Below are 26,787 nucleotides of genomic sequence, written 5' to 3'. Positions count from 1 at the left end.
AGCCAAACTAGCCTAAGTCTCGATATAAATGCACTTCACTGCCTCCCAACATTTTTTGCACCTGCGGAAGCTTCGCCGCTTCTGCGGGAAAATCCTCGCTACTGCGGAACACGTGCGAACCAACACTGATCGCACCTGCGGAAAAACTCCGCACCTGCGAGCCCGCTCCTGCGGCTCGTCTCGCGCACGTGCGCCCTACGCCATGCTGCCTCCCTCCGCACCAGCGACTCCTGTATCATAGAAGCGAGTCCGCTTCTGCGGACTCTAGCCAGCCCACTCCTCAGTCGCTTCTACACATGATGGCTCGCATCTGCGGCCAAAATCTCACAGGGGCGGATGCACCAGAACTGGTGCACCAACAGCCCTTCATGCAAATTTCGAGTCCAATTCTAATCTGTTTTCGCATCCGAGGCCCCCGGAACCCCATCCAATAGCACTCACACATCCAACCACATAATACGGACCCGCTCGTACGATCAAAACACCAAAATAACATCTATAAATACGAATCAGACACCAAAACACATGAATCAAATTATGATACTCAAAAACTTCTAGAAACACTTCTGCGCGTCCGATTCCTATCAAATCAACTCGGAATGGCGCCAAAGTTTTCGTGCAAGTCACAAATCACCATACGGAGCTATTCCCAGGCTCGGAATCCCAAACAAACTTCGATAACACCAAATCCTACTTCAAACCAAATTTAAAGAACTTGAAAACCTTCAATGCGCCAACTTTTAATATTAAGCGCCGAAGTGCTCACGGGTCATCCGAAACCCGATCCGGACATACGCCCAAGTCTAAAATCATCATATAAACCTATTGGGATCGTCAAATCCCTGTTCCGAGGTCGTTTACTCAAAACGTTGACTCAAGTCAAACATAACCATTTTAAGCCAATATTAAGGAACTAAGTGTTCCGATTTCAGCCTGAATCCTTCCAAACCCGAACTAATCATCCCCGCAAATCATAAAACAGTAAAAGATCATACATGGAGTCTTATTTAGGGGAACGAGGATCTAGAAAGCAAAACGACCGGTCGGATCATTACATTCTCCACCTCTTAAACAAATTTTCGTCCTCGAACGGGTCTAGAATCGTATCTGGAGTGCCGAATAAGTGTGGATATCTGCTCCGCATGTCCTTATCGGTCTCCCAAGTAGCCCCCTCGACTGGTTGACCCCTTTATAGAACTTTTATAGCAGAAATCGTTTTGGACCTCAACTGGCGAACCTGCTTGTCAACATTGGCAATTGGCTCATCCTCATAACTGTCATGGGCTGCTTTCCATCATCGACCCATGACCCCTTGGACGCGCCCCGTGGCGTCCCGGCAAGCCTCCCAATGCCTAGCGCCACGGTCGGCCCCGTGGTCTCGGCAGTGCCAAGTGACAAGCGAGCATGCGCCTCTGTCGCCCCACCAATAATCCGTGCCAGCGCCCAGCGGCTGGCAAATGCCATCAGTGCCGCACGCACCGACAATGCCGCGCGCACAAACCATCATGTTGCCAACTGCGCCGCACGCACAGACAGTGCCCCGCACGCAGACCCAATGCCAAGCACCAGCGCCCCGGCGCTGGCAGATCTAAATAGTGCCGCGCGCGCCCACAGCAATGCGCGCGCAGACCCTGATGCTCAAGACAAAGTTGCTGCCATCGGACTTGCTTCCATAGAAGACTAAGTCCTTTTCATTGTAATTATAGAGTAGTTTTACTTCATTCATTTTCAGTGTGCTTCTACAGCTTCTTAGGTCAACTCATGTAACTTTGGTTTATTTTTTTTAAGCATTATTAAGGGGGACCAAAGCATTCAAACATTCAAGCATTCAAACAATTCTCTGTACTGGTGTCTCTCCCCCCGACACCGCATTGCATCTTGTAATAGCTTTCATCATCATCAATACAATCATCAGCTTTCATCATCAATTGCTCATTTTCCGCTGCTCAATTGCTCATGACATTGGTTTTCCCGTACGGCACTGACAATCTAGTCTAGCGTACGGCGAGGACCTCAGTTGGCGCATAGCAACCGCACTGACATCGGTTGCTTAGCCTTACGTCGCCCTTCCAAGGAACTTCAGGAAGGCACCGCGTAACAGTTGGTATCAGAGCCTAGGCTCCACATCGGACGAGGGAATTCATTGCCATCATCATCTAGCTGAACCGTGTTGTAATCTAACACATGCGACCTGTCGGCATGATACTTTCGGAGCATAGACACATGGAAAACCGGATGAACTCCCGATAAACTGTTAGGCAAAGCAAGATCATAAGAAACCTCCCCAACTCGTCTCAACACCTCAAATGGACCTATAAACCTTGGGCTCAACTTGCCCTTCTTCCCGAACCTCATGATTCCCTTTATCGGTGAGACTTTCAAGAGAACCTTCTCGCCCACCATAAATGATAAATCACGCGCCTTTTGATCCGCGTAACTCTTCTATCTGGACTGTGCTGTGCGAAGTTGCTCCTGAATCAACTCCACCTTCTCCAAGGCATCCTTCACCAAATTAGTACCATATAGCCTAGCCTCGCCAGGCTCGAACCATCCGATGGGCGAACGACATCGCTGACCATACAAAGCCTCAAATAGAGCCATCTCAATGCTGGACTGATAACTGTTGTTATAAACAAACTCGGCCAAAGGCAAGAATCGATCCTACTGCCCTCCAAAGTCAATCACACATGCTCTGAGCATATCCTCCAAGATCTGAACCGTCCGCTCTGACTGCAAGGCTGTGCTGAGCTCTACCCGAGTCCCCAACTCACTATGTACTGCCCTCCAGAAATGGGAAGTAAACTGAGGGCCTCTATCTGATATGATAGAAACAGGCACACCATGCAACCGAACAATCTCCTGAATGTAAATCTGGGCCAATCTCTCTGAAGAATACATAGTCACAACCGGAATGAAGTGTGCTGACTTGGTCAACCTGTCGACAATGACCCAAACTACATCAAACTTCCTCAAGGTCCGTGGCAACCCAACTACGAAGTCCATAGTGATGCACTCCCATTTCCACTCAGGTATAACCATCTGCTAGAGTAGGCCACCCGGCCTCTAATTCTCATACTTAACCTGCTGGAAATTTAGGCACCTTGCTACATACTCAACTATGTCCTCCTTCATCCGCCGCCACCAATAATGCTGCCTCATGTCGCGATGCATCTTCGTAGCACCTGGATGAATAGAATACCGAGAACTATGCCTCGTCTAGAATCTTTTCCCTCAATCCATCAACATTAGGAACACATAGACGACCTTAGAGTCGTAAAACACCATCCTCACCGATAGTAACCTCCTTGGCACCACCCAGTAGTACCGTCTCTCTTAGAATCAACAAGTGCGAATCATCGTACTGACGAGCCTTAATCTGCTCCAATAATGAAGACTTTGCGACGACGCATGCAAGAACTCGGTTGGGCTCTGAGATATCCAACCTCACAAGTCTGTTAGCCAAAAATTGAATGTCTAAAGCTATTGGCCTCTCCTCTGCCGAAATGAATGCCAAACTACCCATACTCTCCGCTTTTCTGCTCAAGACATCTGCAACCATATTCGCCTTGACCGGATGATAAAGGATGGTAATATCATAATCTTTTAGTAACTCAAGCCACCTGCACTGCCTCAAATTGAGATCCCTCTGCTTGAACAAATGTTGAAAGATGCGATGATCGGTGTAAACCTCACAGGATACCCCATAAAGATAATGCCTCCAGATTTTGAGAGCATGAACTATCACGGCCAACTCCAAATTGTGTACGGGGTAATTCTTCTCGTAGGTATTCATCTGGTGTGAAACATATGCAATAACTCGCTCCTCCTGCATCAATACACAACCCAAGCCAACGTGTTAAGCGTCGCAATACACAGTATACACCCCTGAACTGGAAGGCAACACTAATACCGGTGTTGTAGTCAATGCGGTCTTGAGCTTCTGAAAGCTCGCCTCGCAATCATCGGACCATCGGAGCGGAGCACCTTTCTGGGTCAATCTAGTCAAAGGTGCTGCAATAGATGAGAAGCCCTCCACAAACCGGCGATAATAACCTTCTAACCCTAAGAAGCTTCTGATCTTGGTCGCTGTGGTAGGATGAGGCCAACTCTGAACTGCCTCGATCTTCCTGGGATCTACCTTAATACCCTCGCCTGATACAACATGCCCAAGAATGCCACAGAATCCAACCAGAACTCACACTTGGAGAACTTAGCATATAGCTTCTGTTCCCGCAAGGTCTGAAGCACCACTCTCAAATGCTGCTCGTGCTCCTCCATGCTACGCGAGTAGATTAATATGTCATTAATGAAGACAATGACAAACGAGTCAATATATGGCCTGAAAACTCGGTTTATCAAATCCATAAACGTCGCTGGGGCATTAGTCAAGCCGAAAGACATCACTAGAAACTCATAATGGCCATGTGTAGTCCGGAAAGCCGTCTTCGGAACATCTGAATCACGAATCTTCAGCTGATGATACCCCGATCTCAAGTAGATCTTAGAGAACACCCTGGCACCCTACAACTAGTCAAACAAATCATTAATACGTGGCAACAGATAACTTTGTTCAACTGGAAGTAATCGATGCACATCCGCATAGTCCCATCTTTCTTCTTCACGAACAACACCGGTGTACCCCAAGGAGACATACTCGGTCTGACGAACCCCTTTTTGTAGAAACTCCTCAAGCTGTTCTTTCAACTCCTTCAACTCTTTTGGAGCCATGCGGTACGGTGGAATAGAGATAGGCTGGTTACCTGGAGCCAAATCAATACAGAAATCAATATCACGATCTGGTGGCATGCTTGGAAGATCAGAAGGAAACATATCGAAGAACTCCCGGACCACAGGAACTAAATCAATTGCCAGAGTCTTTGTAGTAGGATCCCGAACATAAGCTAGATAAGCCAAACAACCCTTCTCGACCATGTGTCGAGCCTTCAGAAAAGAGATAACCCGACTAGATGCACTGACAGACGAACCCTTCCACTCCAATCTAGGCAACTTTAGCATTGCCAAGGTAACAGTCTTGGCATGGAAATCAAGGACGGAATAATATGGAGACAACCAGTTCAGGCCCACGATGACCTCAAAGTCGGTCATATCAAGAAATAGAAGATTTTCTCTAGTCTCATAACCACAGAAAGTCACGATATAGGACCGATAGATCCGATCCACAACAACAGAATTGCCCACTAGCGTGGACACATATACAGGAGCACCCAAGGACTCGTGAGGAACACCCAAAAAATGAGCAAAAAGAGATGAAATATATGAATATGTAGACCCTGGATGAAATAGTACCGAAGCATCCCTACCGCAGACATAAATAATACATGTGATCATGGCATCTGAGGCTACTGCATCTGGTCTGGCTGGAAAGGCATAGAACCTAGCTGGAGTGCCACCTGACTTGCCTCCACCTCTAGGACGGCCCCTACCCACCTGCCCTCCGCCTCTGGGCGACCGGACGGCTGGTGCGGCAGCTGGTGCTATAATCATAGGCTTATGTCCCTACTGTACTGCCTTGCCCCGAAGTCTGGGGCTGAATCTCTTCATGTGGCCAGGATCCCCGCACTTGAAACAACCCCTCGAAACGGTGGACTTCTGACATGAAGTCCGACACTAATGGCCTAAATACCCACTAGAAGAACCCTGAATAGTTGGCCGGCTGTAGGAGCTCTCTGGAATAGTGCTGAAATAGGACCACACTGGAGCACCCCGAGGAGACGGCGATGCTGGATATGTGGGCTTGCTAGACTGACCCCTCACAAACTGACATCTGCCCCCAGCCAGAGCACCACTGAACCCTCCAAGAATATCGAAACCGCTTGTCCCTCGGCACCTGCTCTCGGCTCCGCTGACGAACACCCTCGATTCTCCGAGCTATCTCCACAACCAGCTCGTAAGAGGTCCCCATCTTAACCTCTCGGGCCATAGTGGCCTGGATACCAGAGTGCAAACCCGCAACAAACCTCCGCACTCGCTCTGCATCGGTAGGAAGTATCATAAGTGCATGGCGAGACAACTTATAGAATTTCGCCTCATAGTCGGTCACCGACATCTGACTCTGCTGGAGCTGATCGAACTCAAATTGCAACTCTTCCCTCTAAGAGATGGAATATATCTATCCAAAAAAGAGGTGTGTGAACTGGTCCCAAGTCAAGGGAGGAGAACCGGCTAGCTTGCCGAGAAGATAGGACTGCCATCATCTACGGGCCCTCCCCTCCAACTGAAAGGTGGTAAAGTACACCCAGTGGGACTCCAGTATTCTCATGTTTCAGCTGGTAAAGTACACCCCGTTGGGACTCTAGTATCCTCATGTTGTGCAGTCTGGCCCTACAACGATCAACAAAGTCTTGGGGGTCCTCATGTCGCTCACCTCCAAAGACAGGAAGATGTAGCCTAGTCTATCTATCCAATAGCTTCTGCGGCTCGCCAGCCGCAGCTGGTCTGGGCTCAGGTAAAGCTGCTGCAATTGGCTGAGCTCCGCCCACGGGTAGTGTGCCCGGGGTATGATATACGACAACTGCATGCCCGGGAGCCTGAGAGGTAGGGGTCTGTGCTCCCCCTCCCGCCTGAGATGTGGCTGGGTCTGCTGGAAATAAACCAGCCAGAGTCATAGAATCCATGAACCGCAACATACAACCCATGACCTCCAGGAATCCTGGTGCGGACATGAAATCCACTGGGCTCGCTCCGCTGCAGGCACCTCGCCCTGCTCCTCAATAGAAGGATTCTCCACTGGATCTACTGGTGGCATAACTGGAGCAACTCTAGGACATCCGCGTTCTCTACCACGAGCTGGAGCCCTCCCTCGGCCTCTGCCTCGGCCTCTAGAAGCAGGGAAAGAAGCTCCTCCATGGTCGGGTACATCTGTCACGCGCGTTCTCACCATCTCTGAGAGAATAAGAGAAAGTTACTTAGCACAACATCAACTGCACGATATGAGATGAAGAAATAGTAGTTTCCTAACACTCTATAGCCTCTCGAAGATAAGTACGGACATCTCCGCACCGATCCACAAGACTCTATTAGGCCTGCTCATAAATTGTGAGACATACATGAACCTAGTGCTCTGATACCATATTGTCATGACCGAATTTCTCCTATAGGCCTTGATGGCGCCCAACGTCGCCGCTAGGCAAGCAAACGGTGAATTAGTCATGCATCTATTAAAAAATTTCAAAGTAGTCGATTTTTATCGTATTAAGTAAATGAGAAGTGGAAAATTTAATAAAGTAAAGCGAAAATTGATGAAAAAGCAATTGCAGTGAAATAAATGCTCGAAAGCCAAAAAGTGTCTACTAGCATGTTTCCAAGACCTGGTGTCACAAGTGTATTAGCAACTAGTTGAATATACAAAATACTAAGCTACTGTATGAAATAGGGTAGACAGAATGTAAATACAAAAGAGAGACTGCGGGTGCTGCAGAACAGCCTCAGAGAGCGGCTCACCACTAAGCCTCGGGGTAATGGGGGTGCGCGCTGTGATGACTGCCAGATGCACCTGCCTCAGATCCTGCACGATTAGTGCAGAAGTGTAGCGTGAGTACATAAACAACATGTACCTAGTAAGTATCCAATCTAACCTCGAAGAAGTAGTGACGAGAGGTCGACATCGACACTTACTATGGGCCAATAATAAAATACATAAATTTTAAATAAGCATGGAATAGGTGAATAATAAAAATAACACAATAGCAAGCAGTGAATAAATGACTCTTTAACTGATAGTAAGTTCCAAAATCCCCATCTAACACATACTAGATCCAAATCAATTTCGGTCATTAAATAAATCATAACCCCTCTAGCCATAATATAATATCAGGTGTAATCGGGCTCCGAGTATTTTCACGCACGATTTATGCTGAGGTCGTACGGCCCGATCCAAATACTATGTGCACTGCCGAGGGTCGAACGACATGAACCATAAATGCATCTATTATACTGCCGAGACGAACGACCCGCTCCCATGAGAGTAGAGAAGTTTACCTCGCTCATGGAAAATACTTGCGACGCGAGTGGACATGGATTTCTCAGCGTTATTATGTATTTCTCAATTCTTCCCTAAAATAAGAAATCTAAGTTGGAAATTTGCAACTTTAAAATCCCTAGTCGTAGATCTATTTAAGACAATTAATATGCATAACAAACATAACAATACAATTTAAGCATGATGTGGATCTAAGACTACCCGGACATCTCATGGAATATAGCTATGTACGGGCTCTTATCACCTAGTGCGTACGTAGCTCCCCACATAAGTAATACGCATCAAAATACACCTAAGAGGATGAGTTCCCTCTTACAAGGTTAGGCAAGAGACTTACCTCATTTTCAAGCTCACTTCCGGTTTACAAATCCGCTCTAAATCCTCAACTTGGTGCCAAATAATCCGAAACTAGCCAAATATTATATAAATTAATGAATATATACTCAAAAGTTCATAATTTAACTATTAGGGAAATTACCCAACCCAAATTGGAAGATTCCTAAAATCCACCCCGGGCCCACGTGCCCGGATTCCAGAAATTTTCGAAGATAATAGTTACCCATAACTTCACGAACTCAAATATATAATTTTCACTCAATTCCATAATCATTTTCATGGTTAAATCTTTTTTATTATTTATCAAAGCCTAGGTTTTTTAACTAAATCCGCAATTTCTACACTTTATGCGCTAAGAATCAACCCAAAATGCATAAATTAAACTCATCTTATATAGAAACTAGTTACATCAAAGTGCTAGGTGAAAACCCCTCTTCAAAAAGCTCCAAATTCACCTAAGAGATGAAAGAAATGAGCCAAAATAGCCTAAATCTCGATATAAATGCACTTCACTGCCTCCCATCGGTTTTCGCACCTGGGGAAGTTTCGCCGCTTCTGCGGGAAAATCCCCGCTCTGCGGAACACGGGCGAACCAACACTGGTCGCACCTGCGGAAAAACTTCGCACCTGCGGCTCGCCTCGCGCACCTGCGACGTACGCTATGCTACCTCCCTCCGCACCTGCGACTCCTGCCTTGCAGAAGCAAATCCGCTTCTGCGGACTGTAGCCAACCCACTCCCCAACCGCTTTTGCGCACAATGGCTCGCACCTGCGGCAAAAATCTTGCAGGTGCGGACGTACCAGAACTGGTGCACCAGCAGCCCTTCATGCAAATTTCCGAGTCCGAGTCCGAGTCCGATTCCAATCCGTTTTAGCATCCGGGGCCCCCAAGACCCCATCCAATAACACTCACACATCCAACAAAATAATACGGACCCGCTCGCATGATCGAAACACCAAAATAACATCTAAAAATACGAATCAGATGCCAAAACACGTGAATCGAATTATGAAACTCAAAAACTTCTAGAAACACTTCCGCGCGTTCGATTCCTATCAAATCAACTCGGAATGGCGCCAAAATTTGCGTGCAAGTCACAAATCACCATACGAAACTATTCCCAGGCTCAAATCCCAAACGGACCTCGATAACACCAAATCCTACTTCAAACAAAATTTAAAGAACTTGAAATCCTTTAATGCGCCAACTTTCAATATTAAGCGTCGAAGCGCTCTCGGGTCATCCGAAATCCGATCCGGATATACGGCCAAGTCCAAAATCATCATACAAACCTATTGGGACTGTCAAATCTCCGTTTCAAGGTCGTTTACCCAAAACGTTGACTCAAGTCAAACTTAACCATTTTAAGCCAATATTAAAGAACTAAGTGTTCCGATTTCAACCCGAATCCTTCCAAACCCGAACTAACCATCCCCACAAGTCATAAAACAGTAAAAACACATACGAGGAGTCTTATTTATGGGAAGGGGGATCTAGAAAGCAAAACGACCGGTCAGGTCGTTACATTTTGAATTTTATTTTTTATGGCTGATGAATTTTTCAGATCTTTTATTAGTATCTTAGAGTACGAGCATATGGACTGCATTTGCTAAATTTTTAAGACACTTATTCTACTAGGTTATACTAAATTGTCATATAACTATTTGATGGAACTTCCATCATGGAAGTACAAAAATGTAGGTTCTAAACTTCTTTTTCTTTTTCAAAGAGCAATAAATCGCTTGATCCTATTGTTATTGATGTAGTCTAAATTTTGGTTTCTTTGTGTGATAATTAGTATCAACGTGTATCCTTATAAAAAAAAGAATCAGCATGTAATTACAAGGACATGAATCTATTGAAATGTAATAAAAGGATATTTTGAGAGTTCACGAGAAGTTATTCACCGACTAATTGTTAGTATTTGGAACCTGCGGTGAACCATATGATCGAGATTTAACAATTAACAGGTTTTTCATTGTTTCTATGATTTTTTGCAGCTCTTTTTCCGAAATATTCTTACCTATGTGCTTACAGTACATTCTCTACACATGTTGTAATGTTACGGATTGTTGAAGTGGTAGATTAGGAAGGTGAAGAGATTGAAGTGGAATAATGTTGAAGCAATTATAACTAGATATCTTACAAAAGGAAAAGGCTGTTAGGAATTACTTCTGGTGTCGAAACCATACGTGACCAAATTAGAAAGAAACTAAGAAATTTCAATCACTGCTCACTCACTATACCTGATAAGACAAAGAAGACTCGGAAGGGTCGAAAGAAAACAAAAATCAATGTTGTGGAAGAAAAACCGGACGCTTAGAAGAAGAGTTCATGGTGTATTAGTTCTACTAGGTGTTTGAATTCTTCGTTATTTACATATTCATATTTGAACTTTCATAACAAATGTAATGCATCTTGATTTGTGAGGTTCAACTAGGGCACTTTCTGTAACGACCCAACTGGTCGTTTTGACTATTAGAACCCCGTTTCCCTAAATAAAACTTTTTGTATGTGTTTTTAATAATTTATGACTTGCGGGGATGGTTGGTTCAGGATTTGGAAGTGTTCGGGTTGAAATCGGAACACTTGGTTCCTTAACTTAGCCTTAAAAGGTCAAGTTTGACTTCAGTCAATATTTTTAAAAAAACGACATCGGAATCGGGATTTGACGGTTCCAATAGGTTCGTATGATGATTTTGGACTTGGGCGTATGTCCGAATCGGGTTTTGGATAACTCGGGAGCGTTTTGACGCTTAATAGTAAAAATCAACTATTTGAAGGTTTAAAATTCTTTAAATTTGGTTTGGAGTAGGATTTTGAGTAATTGAAGCCCGTTTGGAATTTTGAATTTGGGAATAGTTCCGTATAATAATTTAAGACTTGCACGTAAATTTTCGTGTCATTCCGAGTAGTTTACATATATTTCGGTGGATTGGAAGTGAATTGAAGAACTTGAAATTCTTAAGTTTGAATCAATTTGGTTTAGAGTATGATTCTTAGATTTGATGTTGTTTTACGCGTTCCGAGAGTTCGAGCGAGTCCGTTTTATGATTTCAAACCTGTTGGTATGTTCGGGCGAGGCTCGAGGTCCAGAGTATTAACCGGACGAGGCTCGGACCAATTTTGGAAAATTGAGCAAGGACTGAAGCTCTCAGCTACTGTCATAATCGCACCTGCGCTTGGACAGCCGCAGGTGCGAGCCATCAATCGCAGGTGCGAAAGAGAGGAGTCTGCCCAGCCATCGCATATGCAGAGTAATTTGGCGCACCTGCGAACGCGCAGGTGCGAAGGTCTTGTGCGCAGAAGCGGAGGGATGCGCAGGTCCGAAGGAATGGGCGCACCTGCGCTTGCGCAGAAGCGAGCTCTTCTTCCGCAGGTGCGGAACCACGAAAAGAGGGAAGATGCGCACCTGCGAGGAATTTCCGCAGGTGCGAAAGCTCCGCAGGTGCGAAAGCCGCATGTGCGGTACTCCTTCCGCAGGTGCGAAAAACCTGTCTGGGAAGAACCTTAAAACGGACGAAATCACAGTCCATTTCTTTCTATTTTTTATCCATTGTTGGGCGATTTCAGAGCTTTTGAGAAGGGGGTTTCAACTAGCAATTGAAAGGTAAATTAATTCTACACCCTTTGAGTTAAATACATAGATTATAGGTAGATTATAACTAGTAAATCTTAGAATCAAAGATTTAGATGAAAAACCTAGATTTTTATAAAAGTGAGATTTTAACCACGAAATTAGTCATGGAATTGGGTAGAAATTATATATTTAAGTTCTTGAGATTATGGGTAACGTTTTCATCCGAAAATTTCCAGAATCCGAGCATGTGGGCCCGGGGTGAATTTTAGGAATTTTTCATTTTGGATAAGGTAATTTATTTAATAGATAAATTTCGAGTCATTTAGCATATATTAATTATTTTGTATAATATTTGGATAGTTTTGAATTTTCGGCGTCAAATCGAGAATTCAACGCGACGTGGTAATCGGAAAGTGGACTTTGAGACGAGGTAAGTCTCTTGTCTAATCTTGTGAGAGAAATATTACTCCATAGGGATTAAATTAAATAATTATTGCTAATTGCGGGGGCTACGTACGCACGAGGTGATGAGAGTCCGTGCGTAGCTACTATTAATGCTAAAGTCCGGGTAGTTTAGGACTCAAAGCATGAATTACTTGTGTAAATTGTATTCTTTATTAATTAAATTATTTGATGTGTATATTGTGAATTGTTATGAAAGGTAGTAAAAGATGAAATTTTCATATGCTCAATTTTTGTTTAGATTAAATAAATTGTTAAAAGAAATTGTTCATCCTCTCGAATTTATCTTATAATAAACATACTCTCATTTCCGGAGGTACATAAGAAAAATGTCCTCCTTTCTTGTGGAGCGGGTCGAACGCCTCGGCATGATAGATGCATCTATGAATCGTGTCACACGTCCCTCGGCAGTGTACACGACACTCTGGATCGGGCCGTACATCCTCGGCAGAAGTCGTGCTTAATAATAATAATAAGTATACGATACTTTAATTGTTATTTCAGCTTGCGAAGCTAATTGATAAATTGGAGAATCTTTGAAATTTAATGAATTATTATTCCTGCTTGTTAAGGAATTAATTGTTATTCCTGTAAATAAGATTAATTGATAAATTGGAAATTATTTGAATTGAAGAAATTTAATAAATATATTAAGAATTGTTGCATTTGAAGGAATTTGATTATTTCTGCTTGTTAAATAAATTATTGCAGATTCTGTGAATCATGCTGAGTTAGATATTCTAGTTTTATTTTAATTATTATTATTGACCCATAGTGAGTGTCAAAGTCGGCTATCTTGTCTCTACCACTTCGAGATTAGGCTTGATACTTACTGGGTACACGTTTTCGTACTCATACTGCACTTGCTGCACATTTTATTGTGCAGAATATAACTTTCAAATATCATAAAGATTAAATCTTAATCATCGTATTATCAAAATAACAACAAATTTAACAAACCTGTTTTGCAACTAACAACAACAACAACAACAACAACAACAACAACAACAACAACAACAACCCAGTATAATCCTATTAAGTGGGGTCTGGGGAGGGTAGTGTGTACGCAGATCTTACCCCTACCATGAGGTAGAGAGGCTGTTTCCAATAGACCCTCGGCATCCTTCCCTCCAAGAACTCCCCAACTTGCTCTTGGGGTGACTCGAACTCACAACCTCTTGGTTGGAAGTGGAAGTTGCTTACCATCAGATCAACTAAGAAGAAGAAAAAAAAAAGAAACTATAAGCACAAAGAAGAAGAAAACAACAGTAAAGACGAAGAGAAAAATATATGTATTTACAATTATCCAAAAATTAGGTATCTATTAATTTTTTTTAAAAATAAGTAGAAATTCAATTGATGGTGCAAAACTGGGCGCCGCCTAAAAATTATACTCAAATAAAGCGTCCCGTGAAATTTTTACTAAATTTCAATAGGGAACTTTACATAACTGTCACAATTTAAAAGAAATATAAAAAAATTATAGCATGAAATCCAATATTACAGTTGTGGCACGAAAATATTTATATTTGTAGCACATAGTTCCATTAAAATAGGAATATTAATTTTTAATCTCTAAACATAAGCAATTTGAATGGAAAGTCAAATAATTCTTTGTACAAAAATCATGCATTTTTTTCTTTTTATCTATTAGCTTTCCTTCTTTTTCTTCATCTTCTTAATTTTATTTTCTGCCGAAGCCAATATATTTTCTAAATTTGTTCCATTCGATTTTTTTTTTAATTATCTTTCTTAAGTTTTTCTCTTCCTTCTTTCTTCCTTTCTTAACATAAAGATCTTACTTCGATAATAATATACGTTAATATATATAAAATATATATAAAAAATATATTGAATTAACACATATTAAATATAATAAAAAATACATCTTCAATTAAGATGACACTTAGATATGTGAAATATACATAAAAAATATATCTTAAATTTAATTAAGATGGCATATAAATATACAAAAAACATATATATAAAAAATACATCCTGAATTAAAATGGCACTTGACATATAAAATATATTTGAAATATACATTAAAAATACATCTTAAAATAAGATGGCACTTCACAAATAAATATACAAAAATTATATACATAAAAATATATTTTGAATTAAAGTGATACTTGATATACAAAGTATAAAAGACGTATAAATCAATACATCTTGAATTTAGGTGGCATTCACATATGCATCAGATTTTAAAAAATGGAGTGAAGAAGATGAATGTTGGGCTTAATTTTTGTAATATGCTAATAATGAAAAAAAAGTGCTCTTTATGAAATAAATAATAAATGATGCTATTTTTTAAAATAATAGTTAAAAAAGGATCAATTGTGCTTTTCATTTCAGTAATAAAATGCCAATACATAAAGAAGCCCAAATCCAGTTCATTTAGGTAGGGTAGTGGGCTTTATGCGTCAGTCTACAAAAGAAGTAGGGCCTCCATTCAATGAGGTCCATTTATAGCAACTCAAGGGTGGGCTAGAAGGCAAATGGATTATTTTTTAGGAAAGTTGCACATTTGGTCCCTCGGCAAAAAAGAATTACAGTCTCTAATCAATATACACATATTATACACTAATTATGTATAATATATACATTTTCCGGGTAGTTTCTTGTACAAGTGGCTATTTAAGTGAGTTTTTAATATTTCTTTTTGAGAAATTTAAATGGAGTGTCACCTTTGAAACGAAAAAAAACCTTACTTTCAATCGATAGAATACTTTTTAAAAAATTTCATTTGGCTTCGGTTTTTCAAATTTGTGTCCACTTTTACTTTTTCATTTCATTTAATATCAGTGTACTCTTTACCCGTCCCAAAGAGAATGGATTTGACATTAATCCACTCCCAACGCACTTTCTTTTTTTGAGTTTTTCAAGAACTCGCTATTGGATGCACTTGAAATTATATATTGGATACAATTTCTTAAAAGATTTAATTATATAAAAACCGGAGGCAAAGTTTCTCCTGATTCCCCAGTGAGAGAACGAAGGGTAAGCATGGATCGACGAAATGATAATTGAGGTCGAGAACCCCTTATATCGAGACCATGGAGCAGTGAACGATGTATTGAAGATCGGACACGGTAAGACAACATGATCGAGACCAAGTATTGCCTCTGTACCTCGGGAGATACAGTGGACGATTATGCATGACGGATAAGGGGCCGTAATGTTCGGCCTCAACCAGATTTTACGTCGCGAATCCCATTCGTTGTTCACTACATATCAACATTACCGGAAAAATAAGATTTTTACATTTTTAGGACTTGTACTATGATTGAAATTCTTCTACTATATAAAGAGAAAGTTTTTCTTTGATCTGACACATTGTGACACGCAATTTAAAGTAATAAAAGTTTACTTTTGTCTTCTAGCTATTGTTCAATGCATTACTTGTTTGTTCTATTCTTTACTCACGATCGAGCTTGTACCGAGGGTCCGATCGAGGACGAATTCCACTGTTCAATCTAAGATCAGGCTTGGTCATCATATTGCAATTGGTTTGATCGTTTATTTTATTATTAATTCATATATCTCTTATTCCTAATTATTCGTATTGAATTAAACCACGTATCCTTTAAACCGCGTACAAATTTAATTGTTACTTATTTTTGAGGTAACAATATACAAAGTGTAAAGAATTTTGTACTAAGTTTTGTTTTTAGAAGGCAGATGTTATATAGATTGATTCTACTTCTTGTTGTCCCCTCGATTTAGAGGAATAAAGGGAGGGCTTGACCACAATTTCTCTAAGTAGAAGATAGAATCTCAGCAATTGGAAGGAAAAGGAGGGCTTCGAATCAACATATATTAACAAGGTGTAACATAATTGATATATTTTCCAAATTAGTAATATCACGAGTTATTGTTAGTGACTGACTACCTGTCATTAGCTTTTAAGTTACTTGACTGTAATTTTTTTGATGCCATCACTATCATATAAAAGTTAAGCTCTTTATAAAAGAACCATGTCATAATTGGAAGGAAAAGAGGGCTTTGAATCAGCATATGTTAACATGCTGTAACAAATGGGTTTCAGCTTAAGTAAAATGTTGTAACAAATGGGTTTCAGCTTAAGTAAAATGTTGTTAGTCTTTTTTGCTCTTTTAAATAGAATTTATAATAGACAAAATAGTCATTTAATTATATTTCTAATATTTAGGACATGTTTTCTAATATTTAGGACTTTAATAGTTTTCTAATACTTGGGACTTCTATATAGAGAAGACCGAAAAACCACACAAGCCAAAACTCGGCTCGACTCAGAAACATCCAACCTAACAAACTGGGTGGCCAAGTCCTGAACATCCAAGGCTAATAGCCTCTCCGCTGCCGGAAGATATGCTACGCTGCCCAAGCTCTCCGCCTTGCGACTCAAGGCATCAGCCACCACATTGGCCTTCCCAGGATAGTACATAATGGTGATATCATAGTCCTTAAGAAACTCTAACTACCTCTGCTGCTGCAAGTTAAGATCCTTCTGTTGGAACGAATGTTGTATACTCTGATGGTCAGTGTAGATCTCACAAGGTACACCGTACAAATAGTGCCGCCAGATCTTCAAGGCATGAACTGTAGTTGTTAACTCGAGGTCATGGACATAATACTTCTTCATATGCACCTTCAGTTGTCTAGAAGCGTAGGCAATCACCCTACTGTCCTACATCAACACAACGCCGAGACCAATACGCGACGTATCACAATACACAGTATAAAACCCTGAACCCGAAGGCAACACCAACACTAGGGCTGTAGTCAAAGTTGTCTTGAGCTTTTGAAAGCTCTCCTCACACTCCTCAGTCCACTTGAACGGAGCACCCTTCTGGGTCAATGTGGTCATAGGTGCTACAATAGACGAGAAACCCTCTACAAATCAATGATAATACCCCGCCAAACCAAAAATACTCCGAATATCCGTAGCTGAAGATGGTCTGGGCCAACACTGCACTGCTTCAATCTTCTTCGGATCTACCTTGATCCCCTCACTAGACACTACGTGATCCAAAAATGCTATCGAATCAAGACAGAACTCGCACTTTGAAAATTTTGCATATAACTTCTTTTCTCTCAAGGTCTGAAGCACGGTCCTCAGGTGTTGCTCATGATCCTTCGGCTCCGGGAGCACACCAAAATGTCATCAATAAACATAATGACGAACGAGTTAAGATAAGGCCAGAAAATATTGTTCATCAAGTACATGAATATTGTTGGGGCGTTGGTCAGCCCAAAATACATCACAAGGAACTCATAATGACCATACCGAGTCCTAAAGGCAGTCTTCGGGATATCTGGCTCCTGAATCTTCAACTAGTGATAGCCTGAACACAAGTCAATCTTGGAGAACACTCTAGCACCTAGTAGCTGATCAAATAGTATGTGGCAATGGATATGTGTTCTTCACCGTAACCTTGTTCAATTGGCGATAATCAATGCACATGCGCATGGAACCATTCTTCTTATTTACAAACAAGACCGGAGCAGCCCAAGGTGATACATTCTGCCGAATGAAACCCTTATCCAGCAACTCCTGCAACTGCTTCTTTAACTCCTTCAACTTTGGTAGGGCCATACGCTATGGAGGAATAGAAATGGGCTAAGTGTAAGGTAACAAATCAATACAAAAGTCAATATCCTTGTCGGGCGGCATGCCTTAAAGATCCGCCAGGAATACATCTGGATAATCCCTCACTACCGGAACTGACTCAACAGTAGGAGTATCAACACTGAAATCTCTCACATATGCTAGGTACGCATCACACCCCTTCTCAACCATCTGCTAAGCCTTTAGAAATGAGATAACCCTGTTAGGAACATAATCTAAAGTACCTCTCCACTCTAACCGCGGAAGACCTCGCATATCCAACATCACCTTCTTGGAGTTACAATCAAGAATAACAAGATAGGGCGAGAACCAGTCCATGACTAAAATAACATCGAAATCTACCATACTGAGATCGGCTCTGGTCTTAAAACCACTAAGAACAACCAAACACGACCGATACACATGGTCAACAATGAGGAAATTTCCCATGGGTGAATAAATAGGAGAACTCAAAGAATCACGGGATACACCAAAATATGGAGCAAAGTAAGATGACACATAGGAATAAGTGGAGCCTAGATCAAATAAGACTGATGCATCTCTATGACAGACCGGAACAATACTGAGTCGGATGCAACTGCCTCAGTCCTAGCAGGAAGAGCATAATATCTGGCATGGCCTCCCCTTCTAGGGCGACCTCTACCTGCCCAACCTCCACCTCTAGTTGGTTGTACAGGTGGAGTGGCAACTGGTGCGGCGACCATGGACTGAGAAGCCTGAGGACCCGGTGGAATACGCGAAGCCTGAGTAGTCAGTAGAGGTGCACCCCTCCTGAGTCTGGGGCAATCCCTCGCCATATGATGGGTGTCACGACACTTAAAACAAGCTCTCGAAGGACGTGGCTGTTGTGGCTGGCTCGGGGCTGATTGGACTGACCACTAAAAGCACCCCGCACAGGAGGTGCACTAAAAAGTGGCGATGCATAATAGGGAGCTTGGGGCCTAGGAGTGGCCGGAATACCACTGGAAACGGCAAGTGCTGAATGAACAGGGCGACTCACATAGCACCTACCATGACGAGCTGCAACTAGGGCACGGGCACCACTATATGTGTTAGAATCTTGAAGCCTCTTGACCTCCCCCTCCTCTCTCTCCCTAGCCCACATACCATCCAATCTCCTAGCAATCTCCAATACCTGCTGGTATGCGATGTCCATCTCCAACTCTCGAGCCATGCTAAATCTGATACCAAGGTTGAGCCACTCAATAAATTGACAAACTCGCTCTCTAAAAGTAGCAATCAAGGCTGGTGCATGCTTGGACAAATCACTGAACCGGACCACATACTCTCATATGGTCATAGAACCCTGGCACAACTGTTCAAACTCTGTGCTCCATGCATCTTTGAGACTTTGGGGAAAAACTCCCTCAAGAACATGTCTCAGAACTGATCCTAAGTGAGTGAAGTTGCCTCGGCTGTACTACCCAACTCCTATGCTCTCCACCACTAATAAGCCGCTCATTTAAGCTGAAACGTAGTAAAAGCAACCCCACTAGACTCCACAATACCCATAGTACAGATGATACGGTGGCACTCTTCAAGAAAACCTCAGGCATCCTCTGAAGCCAAGTCGTTGATAGTAGGAGGGTGTACTTCTTGTACCTCTCGAGCCTGAGATGCTCCCCCTCAAACGTGAATGCCCTAGCCTCGGGCCAAACTGGGGCGACCGACTGCACCAAATCATAAAACTAACTCACAACCTTTCCTTATATCACTGCGGGAGCCTTTACATTTAGTTTTAAAAATCATTTTTCCGAAATAGCATCCCACGTTTTAGCCCACCTTATCACACCGCATAGCTTCTAGTAATTCCCTTACTAGCCACACGTATCAAGCCCACCTTATCTTACCGTATGCGTTTCAATTCCCAGACCTTATACCAACGCATGCGTATAAATATTATAATGTATCACAATTTGCACCTCAAGTTCCCAAATATCACAACTTGCGAGAAAACCAAACAATAACAAAATATCAAAATAAAGAGCTCATGGCTCAACCACAATGTACACAAGTCTCAACAATAACAACCGGAGAGTAACTCAATAAAATGATGTGTCACAACTTACACTTTACCTCAATAGGAACCATGTCCTTTGCAACTCAATACCAAATTCAACAACATAATATTCCAAGAATAGCAATTTCAAGTAAGAATTCAATAGCTAAATAATGAATAAGTAATAAAAGAAAGCAAGTAATTCAACTAAACATGTAGGACAAGTTGCAAATAAGAGATAAAACAAGTAGGCATGTGAAATTAAACTAAATATGAGGACTACAACATTTTGAAGTAACTCAATTAAGGCATGAAAGAGAACTACATAGCTAAGAACAGGAAATTTCACATTTAGCCCGTGTACTCACTCATCACCTTGCGTACATGGCTTTCACATATCATAATTATCACAATAATACCAAATCCTAATGGGCGTTTCCCCCACAAAAGGTTAGACAAGTCACTTAACTCAAACCACGCTAACTCAATCAACTAGAAGGCCTTTCCCTCGATTTTCCAACTACGAACGGCTCAAATCTAGCCAAAATAATTTCATACTATAAATATAACTATAGAAAATTAATTCAAACAATGAAATTACGATCCTTGCAAGGAATTGAGAAATTGCCCCAAAAGGTCAACCCGAGCCCGCGTCTCGGAACCCGACCAAAATTACAAAAATCAAACATCCATTCTATATCGAGTCCAACCATATAAGAATTATTCAAATCCGACCTCATTTCGCCTTTCAAAACTCAAACATTTAGCCTAAGGAGTTTCTACCATTTCCCCCCAATTTCAAACGCCAAAACACCAATTAAATGATGAAATTATCAATAGATTCATGGGAATTAATAAAAAATGAGTCATAATTCCTTATCCCAAAGTCCTCTCTGAAAATCCCTCGAAATTTGCTTCTAACCGAGCTCTTAAAGTCCCAAAATGAATTATGAAATCAAACCCTCGAATTTTCCCTTTTCTACCCAGCGATCCTCGCATTTGCGGCCCTTGTACCGCTTATGCGATGCCGCACCTGCAGAAAAACCATCGCAGGTTCGGGTTCCACTTAAGTCTAGGGGTTCCTCTTCTGCGTTCCATGGCTCACACCTGCGAGCCCGCTTCTGCGGAAAAGGAGACCGCACCTGCGGTCCTGTCCCAGGCCCCCTCTTCAAATTCCACTTCTACGGAGAAAAGGGTCGCGTCTACGGAAGCGCATCTGCGCTCAGGCATCCGCACCTGTGAACCTAGGCCTAGGCTACCTCCTCCGCTTTTGCGATCACCAAGGCGCACCTGCGTCTAGACCCTCCGCAGGTGCGATGACACCAAAACAGCAGGACTTCAGCAAAACACTAAGTCCAAAAATTATCTAATTTTCATCAGATTAACACTCGGGCCCCCCGGGGCCCCGTCTGAATATACCAACATGTCCCAAAACACATAACATACCTACTCAAGGCCCCAAATCATATCAAACAACACAAATTCTACGAATTGCAACCCAAATTCAAGCCTATGAACTATGAACTTCCAAATTCTGAAACCAACGCCGATTCATACCAAAACAACTTCAGTTGACACCAAATTTTGTACACAAGTTATAAATGACATTACAGACCAATTCTAACTTCAGGAATCGAGATCTGACCCCAATATCAATAAAGTCAACTCCCAGTCAAACTTTCCAAAAAATTTTCATTTTCCAACTTTTGCCAAATCATGCAGAAATGACATACGGAACTCCAAATCAATATCCGGACACGCTCCTAAGACCAAAATCATCATACGGAGCTATTTGAACCATCAAAACTCTATTCCAGAGTCATCTTCACATAAGTCAAACTATGGTCAACTCCTACGACTTGAACTTCTAACTTAGGGACTATGTATTCCATATCACTCTAAAACTATCCTGAACCCGACACCAAGCACATTGGCAAGTCACGTAACCACAATATAACATAGAAGGAACATAAACTAGGGGATCGGGGCTAAAATATGCAGAACGACTGACCGTGTTGTTACACACCCGAGCCCCTAAGACCTCAGCCGAGCATATAAATAAATTTTAAACCATAATACGGACCTACTCAAGGCCTCAAATTACACATAACTACGTCAAAATCATGAATCTCACCTCAAATCAAACTTATTGAACTTTTAAACTTTCAACTTCCAAAACTCGTGTTGAACTATATCAAATCAACTTGGAATGACCTCAAATTTTGCACACAAGTTCCAAATGATATAACGAGCCCATTCCAACTCTCGAAACAATAATCCAAATCCAATATCATCAAAGTCAACTCCTGGTCAAACCTATAAATTTTTCAAACCTTAAAATTGCCAAATTTTGCCAAATAGCACCGAAACCTCCTCGAAACATCCAAATGCATATTCGGTCATACGCCCAAGTCAAAATCACTATCCTGACCCAATAGAACCATCAAAACTCTGATCTGAGGTCAAATACACAAAAGTCAAACTTGATCAACTCTTCCAACTTAAAGCTTCCTAGTTGAGAATCATTCTTCCAAATCAATCCCGAATCACCTGAAAATCAAAACCGACGATTCACATAAGTCATAATACATCGTATGAAGCTACTCAGGACTTCAAATAGCTGAATGGAATACAAATGCTCAAAAAGGCCAGTTGGGTCGTAACAGAGAAATAAGGTAAAATCGAGTCTATTTGCTATGTGAACTATGTGTTGGGGGTAGAGTATATGCAAGGTGACGAGTGTATATACGTCGGTCATGGGATAAGCATGCAGGTAGAATTAGACTTACTTTTACCGTGATTATTTTGTGTATTATGTCTTCTATGCTTTAGATAGATTATTTAATTCTTTGGTTACTCAGTTTTATGATGTTTCTTATATTGCGATTATTATGATATTGGGTGTTGAAGTCGTGAAAATTGTTGATTGGTTGTTGGCATTAATGTTTGGGAGATTCTCATATGACAAGTTGTGTTCAAATACTATTGTTGATGCTGAATTTGCTTCCTACCTTTCTTGGTATTCTGTTGTTGTGATTGCTTGGTGAGGAAGAGTAAAATGCACGAAGGGTGTTTCCATTCCTTATTTACATGATATTATTGCTTGAGTGAACGCGAGGATAAAGCATGAAGGATGATGTCGTGATTATAGCACCCGCGCAAAACACACACTTAAATATGCTCGCTAGTCGAATATAGTATAATATAATATCGTATCTACAGGGATTGGAGTTAAACAATATTGTAGTTTATAGCATGATTGCTATCCAAGATGATCAACAATTGAGATTTATGTCAGTAAAACTAAAATTAACTAAGAATCTAAAGCTAATTGACAAGTGACAATCGAAACAAAAGTAAGCAAGGAAGATATCAATGGGAGAAAATAGGGATTGATTGGATAGGTGCAAGATAAATGTCTGGGATTTAACTCTAGTTAATTCACTTCTAATATTCAATGAGTCTCTCGAATTCACTAAATTATTAGTTCAAATGTTTAGTAGAAACTTCTCTCTCGATTAAGTTTCAACCTCACAATATGAACCTATTTAAGCTCAGTGAAGATATGCAAGAATTCGTAGTGGATTGATCTTTAGGAGAACCTCTCTTGATTATCCTCCTAACTAGGGTTAAATAATAATTCAACTAGCCTCTTTCGATTACTAAGAAGAATTAATGAACTCAACCAACAAGATAATGCAACGATATCACAAGTTAAGCCTCTCTCGATTACATGAACATGTGAATATAGATGCAACAATTAAATCATCCAAAGCGATTCACTACATAAAACTAGAGTTATAATCCAGGAACAAATATCAATACACCAAATCCATCAAACCCTAAAAAGAACTACTCCATATATATGGAGTAATTCATCACAAATAAAGTTTATGTTAAAGGAAAGCATAAACGATCCAAACTCTTGTCTTGAGTGAGGATTGAATAATGAAATCCTTGTGCTCTTGCTTCTCCAACTTCTCCTTAGCCTCCTTAGGTCTTAGATGTGTCAAAAGTCCTAAAAACACCATTTTTCCATGTATATATACCAAGTAGGGTCGGGCCCAAACGAACACACCTTCTCATTTGCGAAATAGGACTCTTCCCGAAATAGGACGTGTGGGGCAGCGCACCTGGAGATGTGCTCGCGCATTTTGCGTAGCATTCTGCCTCACATGAGATCATAGCCTACCATCAATACCCCACACTTAAACCATTGCTCGTCCTGGAACAATCAAACTACACTTTATATAGACATGACCTCATTACACAATTCTCATAACTCATCATACCAAGAATATTTAAAATAGCCTAAGCACAATAGTGTAGCATCTTCACCTCAAGATTTGACTCTAAAGTACTATGCATTATTCATGACTTGCTCACTTACTCCAACCTAGAGGTCAACGACATTACCTTTCCTTCATGAATCAATTTCCCTCATACCATAATCGAGAGTAGTTCCACACACAATAGATATCAAGAATAATTAGGAACTCAAGATAGAAAGAATTCACTCACTCTCGGAAAAATATTCATATGCCACAAAAGATGAACCATAGGCTTGCCCGTATTGTACTACTCAACTAATCAAGTTCATTCAATCAAGAATCAAGTAGGACTTTAATTGGTTGTAATGTAAGCTGCGGGACGGGTAGGATACATTTAGATATAAGAGTGACTACACCTCCCTAAGCACTTTAATACATACATCTCATTTTCAAAACCCCATACTTATGTCAAACCAATACTCCACCTTCACTTCAATTTACAGTAACTCCAAACTTCTTTAAGCACAAACACATCAAGAGTTACCACTTATCAATGAATAATTTTCACAACAATACACTATGTATATTTTTTTCCTTTTTCAATTTAAGTGGCTCTTACTTTTTCAAAACAGTACACCTTTCTCCTTATTTCATTAGCTTCATTCAAAAACCAACCCAATCACCCCACACTTCAACTTTTACAAAGTTCATACAATTTCAAGTGCTCATAAGAGGTAAAATGGGTAAGGCGTGTAATGTGGTTGCCAAAGAAACAGGATTACAGGCTCAAAGGGGTTAACTAAGATACATAACAATTAGGTGGGTACAACATATAACTGGCTCAACAAATAAATGCCTATATCACTTCCAAGCCTGAATAAAACTATTTCGCTTTGCAAACACACAGGGCAAGTTCTAGACATCAAATTTAATGCAATGAATAATATAAAATCTCACCCATACATGGCACATACTCACTCAGGATCGGACACATCAAGACACTCTAGTCAAAGCAGTTAAGCAAAGTCAAGAACATACAATTTAAGGTACTTCTACAAGAGTCAAAAACTGAGCCCAAGCGTCACAACTAGAGCACTCACTATTCTCTAGGTATAATAGAGTCCGGATATGTTGCCTTCCCATTCAAATCAGAACTAAGGGTACCTACTCAAAAAAAATAAAACTAACTATACCCAGTTCAATCAAAACCCTTGGAAAAGAACCGCGACACAAAGAAAAATCAAGGGGGAATTAATACACTGCCTAACAAGAAAAAATCTTTGTCTTTGTCTTTCGACTTTAATCCCTCAAGAAACCCGTCGATGATATCCATCATCAGGAAAAAACAAAATTGTAAAATTTGAAATTTTTTTATGTTTTTGTTTCAATTTCTTTCCTATCTCTAACTACTAAAACTAACAACAAAAAAACTAAAACTAATATACATTCATACATACAACATATCCCCGACCCCACACTTTAAGTTGTGGCATGTCCCCATGACACACAATTAAAAAGCATAAGGTAGAGGAAACTTCTCTGAATCTCTAGTCGGGGTCTACGTCAAAGTCGGGCTCCATTCTTCTCGCCCGAACTAGTGCACACATCTACGCGGATAACTTCTTCTCAGCCTTCTTGGGGTATACCCCACACTTGTCTTTCTCAATCACTAGGACCTTCTCTTTCTAGCTTTTCACTCTCCACTCTACACTTCTAGTTGGCTTCTCCTTTCTCACCCCCATCTCCATATTCATCTCGAAAGTCATTGTCTCCTCACCCACTCTAAGCATGAGCTTTCTATCATGTATGTCTAATATTGCTCTGCCTGTCACTAAGAATGGTCTTCCTAAGATAAGGGGGACCTCTTAGTTCTCCTCCTTCTTCACCACAATAAAATCTACAGGAAATACAAACTTATCTACCCGAACTAAGACATCTTCAACTATCCCCTCAGGTATCAAAGTTGTTTGGTCGGCCAGCTGCAAAGATATTAGTGCGAACATTATCTCTCCAATCTCATTCTCTAGCTTCCTGTAAATAGACAAAGGCATTAAATTAATTGAGGCACCAGAATCACATAAAGATATATTAAAATTAAGAGTGCCTAACGAGCAAGGTATAGTAAAACTCCCTGGATCTCCACACTTTTGTGGGAGTTTGTTTTGCAAGATTGCGCTGCAATGCTCTGTGAGCTTGACCACTAAGGTCTCTTATATCTTCCTCTTCTTTGTAAGGATCTCCTTCAAGAATTTGTCATAAGCTGGCATTTGTGAGAGCACTTCTGTGAATGGCAAGTTTACATTAACCTGCCTCAGCATCTCTAGAAATTTCTCAAACTGCTTGTCCATCTTTTCTCTATATAACTTTTGGAGAAAAGGTAGAGCAGGCATATGCTCGCTTTCATTAGATTCCCTCCTTCTTGAAGTTTCCTCCTTCTTCTTTTTCTCAGTTCCTTTCTTGCCTTTCTTCTTCTTATCAACTTCATTTTTCAGCTGCTCCTCAACTTCTTTTTCAGGTACACT

Source organism: Nicotiana tabacum, chromosome 19 (assembly GCF_000715075.1).
Source record: "Nicotiana tabacum cultivar K326 chromosome 19, ASM71507v2, whole genome shotgun sequence".
Classification (NCBI taxonomy): domain Eukaryota; kingdom Viridiplantae; phylum Streptophyta; class Magnoliopsida; order Solanales; family Solanaceae; genus Nicotiana; species Nicotiana tabacum.
Note: the sequence above shows the minus strand (reverse complement) of the source record.